Source organism: Pseudophryne corroboree, chromosome 1 (assembly GCF_028390025.1).
Source record: "Pseudophryne corroboree isolate aPseCor3 chromosome 1, aPseCor3.hap2, whole genome shotgun sequence".
Classification (NCBI taxonomy): domain Eukaryota; kingdom Metazoa; phylum Chordata; class Amphibia; order Anura; family Myobatrachidae; genus Pseudophryne; species Pseudophryne corroboree.
Window position 1 is genome coordinate 612,278,377 of NC_086444.1, and position 9,620 is coordinate 612,287,996.

The following is a 9,620-nucleotide window of genomic DNA, read 5'->3' on the forward strand; positions in this document are numbered from 1 at the left end:
TTGTGAATATTTCAACTAAAAAAAAAAAACAACAACAAGAAAAGAGAGCTTATTGAACTTATCTTATAAGTCATATGAATGGGGGTTAATTTGTAAGAAATTACCTGAAGTGCATATATTGCGACAATAGCTATTATACTTACCTGAGCAAAGGGATGGTAATGCTGGTCAATATGAGGTGTATCAGACTATAATTATTACGCACCTCCTATATTTATAACTGAAATTATTGGGGAAGGAGTCGTCATAATACCTTAAAGCCTGTATTAATCCGTACTTTGTGACCTACAAGGATGATCATTATATATATATATATATATATATATATATATATATATATATATATATATATATATATATCTACTTAAAAGCTTATGTGTATACACAGACTAACTATCACTTGGAAAAAGATAGATGAGTACAGCGCCAGTGACAGCTAGTGGAAAGAAAAGGAAATAACCTCTCTGCTGGATGGTATTATTTCCATTGAAAGAGTAATTTATTTGGATACATTAGTCTCATCTTGTTGCAGGACAGGAAGCCAGTGATACAAGTATCTTTCTCCTGAACTTAACACCTAAGATGGATACTTTTAGTGGAATCAGTTACATTCAGCTCCTTGGCTAACTATAGACAAGGATTTCACACCCTGGTTGGAGGAAAACTACTAGTAAATGAGAATATATATATATATATATATATATATATATATATATATATATATAATATATTCAGTATACATCGGAGCCAAGATTTTTAAGTGAAGGAGAACATATATATATAAATGTCAGGACTGGTATATGAACGTTAATGCATCTGATGTGGTATTAATATTTCAAGATGAAATGTTATGTATAATTGAAATGCCTTATGATCTAATGTAGTAATATTACTTGCAGGAGAGTGGATAGATCTACCAAGTAGTAATGTTCTAAGTAGTGATGTGTAAATGGTGATGATATAAATTTAAATTATAGTTATGTAGGGGTTGTATGTAATGTATTACTAATTGAGTCACCACGATATTTTAGTAAATAAATATATGTATAAAATATTACTAATAATAAAAGGCATTTAATGAATGGTGATTACTTACCTGAGGTAAAGGTTATAGGAGAGAATCGGAGAAATAGAAGGTACGTTGGTAACTGTAAAATATAACATAACAACAGTTTGTTAAGGGGTTTTTCCCAACTGTACCCTGTCACGATATAATTATATCTAACATAAACTTGGGTGGAGGCATTTTATATGAGTTGATAAATTAGTAACCCTGAAGAAAGATTCACGTAATAGGGGTTACATAGAGACACATCCCTGTGTCCAATGAACAATGAGATACAAGGTACCATTGTATTGTGAATGTATGTTGTGCTATATAAAGACCACCATTGCCTGGCCAGCCTCACTCTCTCTGAAGGCTTTCTCCCTGAATGCTGAGGACTGGATCCAGGTCGCTCCTGCGAATCATCCCCACGTATGTATATTCTCTGTAGCCATTTTGTTCACCATTTATGTTCTCATTTGTTCGCTCTTGTTTGCAATTGTTCGCCATTGTTCACATTATTTTCTGTTATTCTGTTTAGATTTCTATGTTAGTTTGTAGTGTATAACTTGTATTGTATTTCCGTTTTTCTCTAAACCATCCACGGCGGTGTTAGAGCTGCTGTGGTTTTTAAATCCAAACCAGGTCTTGTGTTTTCACTGTTTACTGCAAAGGGCTTTTCTTAGCGTCTCAATCGCTCAAACAGCATACACATTGTTAAGGTTTTTAAGCGTTACATCATTGTAGTATCTGACTACTAAGGTTTAGAGAATAAGCATATTCTTACTGTGTTTATTAATAAGGTTTACTGCGTATCATTCTGTGAGCGTCTGCGCCGCTCGTGTCTCACTCTCATGGCGCAGCGTCCGCTACGCCAATAGCGTAGCAGTACGGTACTCGGTACGCCTATAGCGTGCTTGATACGGAGCGTGAATCCGTGAGCGTACGTGTCGCTCGTGCGTCGCGCCCACGGCCTAGCGTCTGTTACGCTAAGTACGTACCCCTACGGTACTCAGTACGCAAATAGCGTACTCAGTCTGTAATAGTGTATAGCTTTATGTTTAATGGTAATAATTGACATTATCAATACGGTGTTAGTAATGTTTATATTAATTTAATAATCTGTTAAACCAACATTATGCTTACTACACAAACAAATAAATTCAGCAATGGGTTGGTGGTGCTCCCGGAAAATAGTTCAGTAAACTATATGGAAAATGTGGTCTTAAGAAAGAGCAAAAGACAAAAGCAGCTATATGCCTTTTCCAGGGCACACTTAGAAAAAATATAAGAAAGTGATGAATTATGAAAATATGAGTATATTAATACTTAACTTTTATTGAGATATACTTGATAAAAGGGAGAAGGCAAATATAGATAATTGCTACAAATTTTGGGCGATAAAAATTAGAAAGGCGAAAATATTGTTTACTCCCTTAATAATCCAAAAATTACTTTTAATTTAAATTGAAAAAATCTTTGTGGGAGTAAACCTGCTCCATTGGGTTCAGCTATCCCATGTCAGAATATCAGAATTAAATATAGGTGAAAATTCAATGCCTGGGACTGCACAGAGAACTGGAAAGACTCAAATGATGTGAGAGTAAAATACCTACGGTACCTAGTATTCCCTGGTGGTCTCCCAACCGGGTACTGACCAGGCCCTGCAGTGTATGGCTTCCAAGATCAGATGAGGTTGGGCATACTCAGTGCGGTTTGACCGTAGGTGAGTAAATCTCCAGCATGTGCAATCAATTCCAGTGTGCGGTTACTCCAGGCAAATTTTATGGATATGATAATCTGACAGGGATTAATCCCCTGAATGAAATAAAAGATTCTGTGCAATGAAAAACCGCACCGTATTCTAATGGGTGTTTGTTGCCCCCATATGAAACTCCTATTGTTATATCATATTTATGCAAAGAACAAAAAAAATATATTCTTAAAGCATATGCTGAATGTTCCTGTGACTGGATATCAAACAATAATAACTCCTAGAGATTTAGATTCCATAGGGGAAGGCCATGTTTGTTGGATATGCAAATCACTATCACCATCATGTTCTAATGGTTGTGATGCTTAAAAAGAAAAAAAGGAGACCAATCATATAAATATGATAATCCAACAGAGATTGATCCCCTGAACTGGATATGTGCAATAAACAAAAAACAACAACAATGTTATACATATGCTGAATGTTCCTATGGCTAGATATCACATCATATTAATACTAGACATTCAGATTGCATAGGGGGAGGCCGTTTCTCCAAATAAGCAAATAGTGTTTGTTGCACTGAGTATCATGATATAAAGAAAAATGGAAAAAATGGAAAGAAAGGGGAGAACAGACACCCTTAAACTAGGCACCTCGGATATTTACAGCTAATGCTGTTAATTGATCTACATAAAGGATGAGTGCTACCTCCCACTGTGCCCCTGAATTGTTTGGACACGGTGGAGGAATAGTTATGCTGTGCCTAGATAGGAGTCCCCCCTGGTGGAAGTTGAAAAAAATGCCTCACTAGGTGTGCGGCTCAAACCTTAATGCCTGCATGCATTGGTGGGCGGTGTGAGGCCTGAAGTGTCCCGCAGTTGTAGGTAGAGGTTTTCCAGCCAGGGAGAGGGTGTGCTGAACTTGGAGCTGTGGAGCCGATGTCCGCGGTCCGAGCGACCGGAAGTTCGGACACCGGGACCGGAAGTGACGTACGTTTCGCTCTGGGAGCTTGATCACCTGATCGCCTGTTTTCACCTATATTTAATTCTGATATTGACATGGGATAGCTGAACCCAATGGAGCAGGTTTACTCCCACAAAGATTTTTTCAATTTAAATTAAAAGTAATTTTTGGATTATTAAGGGAGTAAACAATATTTTCGCCTTTCTAATTTTTATCGCCCAAAATTTGTAGCAATTATCTATATTTGCCTTCTCCCTTTTATCAAGTATATCTCAATAAAAGTTAAGTATTAATATACTCATATTTTCATAATTCATCACTTTCTTATATTTTTTCCAAGTGTGCCCTGGAAAAGGCATATAGCTGCTTTAGTCTTTTGTAGAGATGAGCGGGTTCGGTTCCTCGGAATCCGAACCCGCCCGAACTTCATGTTTTTTTTCACGGGTCCGAGCGACTCGGATCTTCCCGCCTTGCTCGGTTAACCCGAGCGCGCCCGAACGTCATCATGACGCTGTCGGATTCTCGCGAGACTCGGATTCTATATAAGGAGCCGCGCGTCGCCGCCATTTTCACACGTGCATTGAGATTGATAGGGAGAGGACGTGGCTGGCGTCCTCTCCATTTAGATTAGAAGAGAGAGAGTGAGATTGATTTGAGACAGAGACACTTGATTTACTGGAGCTTAGGAGTACTGTAGAGAGTGCAGAGTTTAGTAGTGACTGACCACAGTGACCACCAGACAGTGCAGTTTTATTTAATATAATCCGTTCTCTGCCTGAAAAAAACGATACACAGTGACTCAGTCACATACCATATCTGTGTGCACTGCTCAGCCCAGTGTGCTGCATCATCTATGTATATATCTGACTGTGCTCACACAGCTTATAATTGTGGGGGAGACTGGGGAGCAGTGCCAGTTATAGGTTATAGCAGGAGCCAGGAGTACATATTATTAAAATTAAACAGTGCACACTTTTGCTGCAGGAGTGCCACTGCCAGTGTGACTGACCAGTGACCTGACCACACTGACCACCAGTATAGTTAGTAGTATACTATATTGTGATTGCCTGAAAAAGTTAAACACTCGTCGTGTGACTTGTGTGGTGTTTTTTTTTTATTCTATAAAAAACTCATTCTGCTGACAGACAGTGTCCAGCAGGTCCGTCATTATATAATATATACCTGTCCGGCTGCAGTAGTGATATATATATATTTTTTATATCATTATTTATCATCCAGTCGCAGCAGACACAGTACGGTAGTTCACGGCTGTAGCTACCTCTGTGTCGGCACTCGGCAGTCCATCCATAATTGTATACCACCTACCCGTGGTTTTTTTTTCTTTCTTCTTTATACATACATACTACATCTCTTTATCAACCAGTCTATATTAGCAGCAGACACAGTACAGTAGTCCACGGCTGTAGCTACCTCTGTGTCGGCACTCGGCAGTCCATCCATAATTGTATACCACCTACCCGTGGTTTTTTTTTCTTTCTTCTTTATACATACATACTACATCTCTTTATCAACCAGTCTATATTAGCAGCAGACACAGTACAGTACGGTAGTCCATGGCTGTAGCTACCTCTGTGTCGGCACTCGGCAGTCCGTCCATAATTGTATACCACCTACCCGTGGTTTTTTTTTCTTTCTTCTTTATACATACATACTACATCTCTTTATCAACCAGTCTATATTAGCAGCAGACACAGTACAGTAGTCCACGGCTGTAGCTACCTCTGTGTCGGCACTCGGCAGTCCATCCATAATTGTATACCACCTACCCGTGGTTTTTTTTTCTTTCTTCTTTATACATACATACTACATCTCTTTATCAACCAGTCTATATTAGCAGCAGACACAGTACAGTACGGTAGTCCACGGCTGTAGCTACCTCTGTGTCGGCACTCGGCAGTCCATCCATAATTGTATACCACCTACCCGTGGTTTTTTTTTCTTTCTTCTTTATACATACTACATCTCATTATCATCCAGTCTATATTAGCAGCAGACACAGTACAGTAGTCCACGGCTGTAGCTACCTCTGTGTCGGCACTCGGCAGTCCATCCATAATTGTATACCACCTACCCGTGGTTTTTTTTTCTTTCTTCTTTATACATACATACTACATCTCATTATCATCCAGTCTATATTAGCAGCAGACACAGTACAGTACAATAGTCCATGGCTGTAGCTACCTCTGTGTCGGCACTCGGCAGTCCATCCATAATTGTATACTAGTATCCATCCATCTCCATTGTTTACCTGAGGTGCCTTTTAGTTGTGCCTATTAAAATATGGAGAACAAAAATGTTGAGGTTCCAAAATTAGGGAAAGATCAAGATCCACTTCCACCTCGTGCTGAAGCTGCTGCCACTAGTCATGGCCGAGACGATGAAATGCCAGCAACGTCGTCTGCCAAGGCCGATGCCCAATGTCATAGTACAGAGCATGTCAAATCCAAAACACCAAATATCAGTAAAAAAAGGACTCCAAAACCTAAAATAAAATTGTCGGAGGAGAAGCGTAAACTTGCCAATATGCCATTTACCACACGGAGTGGCAAGGAACGGCTGAGGCCCTGGCCTATGTTCATGGCTAGTGGTTCAGCTTCACATGAGGATGGAAGCACTCAGCCTCTCGCTAGAAAACTGAAAAGACTCAAGCTGGCAAAAGCACCGCAAAGAACTGTGCGTTCTTCGAAATCCCAAATCCACAAGGAGAGTCCAATTGTGTCGGTTGCGATGCCTGACCTTCCCAACACTGGACGTGAAGAGCATGCGCCTTCCACCATTTGCACGCCCCCTGCAAGTGCTGGAAGGAGCACCCGCAGTCCAGTTCCTGATAGTCAGATTGAAGATGTCAGTGTTGAAGTACACCAGGATGAGGAGGATATGGGTGTTGCTGGCGCTGGGGAGGAAATTGACCAGGAGGATTCTGATGGTGAGGTGGTTTGTTTAAGTCAGGCACCCGGGGAGACACCTGTTGTCCGTGGGAGGAATATGGCCGTTGACATGCCTGGTGAAAATACCAAAAAAATCAGCTCTTCGGTGTGGAAGTATTTCACCAGAAATGCGGACAACATTTGTCAAGCCGTGTGTTCCCTTTGTCAAGCTGTAATAAGTAGGGGTAAGGACGTTAACCACCTCGGAACATCCTCCCTTATACGTCACCTGCAGCGCATTCATAATAAGTCAGTGACAAGTTCAAAAACTTTGGGCGACAGCGGAAGCAGTCCACTGACCAGTAAATCCCTTCCTCTTGTAACCAAGCTCACGCAAACCACCCCACCAACTCCCTCAGTGTCAATTTCCTCCTTCCCCAGGAATGCCAATAGTCCTGCAGGCCATGTCACTGGCAATTCTGACGAGTCCTCTCCTGCCTGGGATTCCTCCGATGCATCCTTGCGTGTAACGCCTACTGCTGCTGGCGCTGCTGTTGTTGCTGCTGGGAGTCGATGGTCATCCCAGAGGGGAAGTCGTAAGCCCACTTGTACTACTTCCAGTAAGCAATTGACTGTCCAACAGTCCTTTGCGAGGAAGATGAAATATCACAGCAGTCATCCTGCTGCAAAGCGGATAACTGAGGCCTTGACAACTATGTTGGTGTTAGACGTGCGTCCGGTATCCGCCGTTAGTTCACAGGGAACTAGACAATTTATTGAGGCAGTGTGCCCCCGTTACCAAATACCATCTAGGTTCCACTTCTGTAGGCAGGCGATACCGAGAATGTACACGGACGTCAGAAAAAGACTCACCAGTGTCCTAAAAAATGCAGTTGTACCCAATGTCCACTTAACCACGGACATGTGGACAAGTGGAGCAGGGCAGGGTCAGGACTATATGACTGTGACAGCCCACTGGGTAGATGTATGGACTCCCGCCGCAAGAACAGCAGCGGCGGCACCAGTAGCAGCATCTCGCAAACGCCAACTCTTTCCTAGGCAGGCTACGCTTTGTATCACCGCTTTCCAGAATACGCACACAGCTAAAAACCTCTTACGGCAACTGAGGAAGATCATCGCAGAATGGCTTACCCCAATTGGACTCTCCTGTGGATTTGTGGCATCGGACAACGCCAGCAATATTGTGTGTGCATTAAATATGGGCAAATTCCAGTACGTCCCATGTTTTGCACATACCTTGAATTTGGTGGTGCAGAATTTTTTAAAAAACGACAGGGGCGTGCAAGAGATGCTGTCGGTGGCCAGAAGAATTGCGGGACACTTTCGGCGTACAGGCACCACGTACAGAAGACTGGAGCACCACCAAAAACTACTGAACCTGCCCTGCCATCATCTGAAGCAAGAAGTGGTAACGAGGTGGAATTCAACCCTCTATATGCTTCAGAGGTTGGAGGAGCAGCAAAAGGCCATTCAAGCCTATACAATTGAGCACGATATAGGAGGTGGAATGCACCTGTCTCAAGTGCAGTGGAGAATGATTTCAACGTTGTGCAAGGTTCTGATGCCCTTTGAACTTGCCACACGTGAAGTCAGTTCAGACACTGCCAGCCTGAGTCAGGTCATTCCCCTCATCAGGCTTTTGCAGAAGAAGCTGGAGACATTGAAGGAGGAGCTAACACGGAGCGATTCCGCTAGGCATGTGGGACTTGTGGATGGAGCCCTTAATTCGCTTAACAAGGATTCACGGGTGGTCAATCTGTTGAAATCAGAGCACTACATTTTGGCCACCGTGCTCGATCCTAGATTTAAAACCTACCTTGGATCTCTCTTTCCGGCAGACACAAGTCTGCTGGGGTTGAAAGACCTGCTGGTGAGAAAATTGTCAAGTCAAGCGGAACGCGACCTGTCAACATCTCCTCCTTCACATTCTCCCGCAACTGGGGGTGCGAGGAAAAGGCTCAGAATTCCGAGCCCACCCGCTGGCGGTGATGCAGGGCAGTCTGGAGCGACTGCTGATGCTGACATCTGGTCCGGACTGAAGGACCTGACAACGATTACGGACATGTCGTCTACTGTCACTGCATATGATTCTCTCAACATTGAAAGAATGGTGGAGGATTATATGAGTGACCGCATCCAAGTAGGCACGTCACACAGTCCGTACTTATACTGGCAGGAAAAAGAGGCAATTTGGAGGCCCTTGCACAAACTGGCTTTATTCTACCTAAGTTGCCCTCCCACAAGTGTGTACTCCGAAAGAGTGTTTAGTGCCGCCGCTCACCTTGTCAGCAATCGGCGTACGAGGTTACATCCAGAAAATGTGGAGAAGATGATGTTCATTAAAATGAATTATAATCAATTCCTCCGCGGAGACATTGACCAGCAGCAATTGCCTCCACAAAGTACACAGGGAGCTGAGATGGTGGATTCCAGTGGGGACGAATTGATAATCTGTGAGGAGGGGGATGTACACGGTGATATATCGGAGGATGATGATGAGGTGGACATCTTGCCTCTGTAGAGCCAGTTTGTGCAAGGAGAGATTAATTGCTTCTTTTTTGGGGGGGGTCCAAACCAACCCGTCATATCAGTCACAGTCGTGTGGCAGACCCTGTCACTGAAATGATGGGTTGGTTAAAGTGTGCATGTCCTGTTTATACAACATAAGGGTGGGTGGGAGGGCCCAAGGACAATTCCATCTTGCACCTCTTTTTTCTTTTCTTTTTCTTTGCGTCATGTGCTGTTTGGGGAGGGTTTTTTGGAAGGGCCATCCTGCGTGACACTGCAGTGCCACTCCTAGATGGGCCCGGTGTTTGTGTCGGCCACTAGGGTCGCTTATCTTACTCACACAGTCAGCTACCTCATTGCGCCTCTTTTTTTCTTTGCGTCATGTGCTGTTTGGGGAGGGTTTTTTGGAAGGGCCATCCTGCGTGACACTGCAGTGCCACTCCTAGATGGGCCCGGTGTTTGTGTCGGCCACTAGGGTCGC

General features: G+C 42.9%; 1 pseudogene; it reads right to left on the reverse strand.

Annotated features, from left to right (window-relative positions):
* Positions 1–2,654: 2,654 nt before the first annotated feature.
* Positions 2,655–2,773, reverse strand: LOC134946943 (5S ribosomal RNA; annotated as a pseudogene).
* Positions 2,774–9,620: the final 6,847 nt, after the last annotated feature.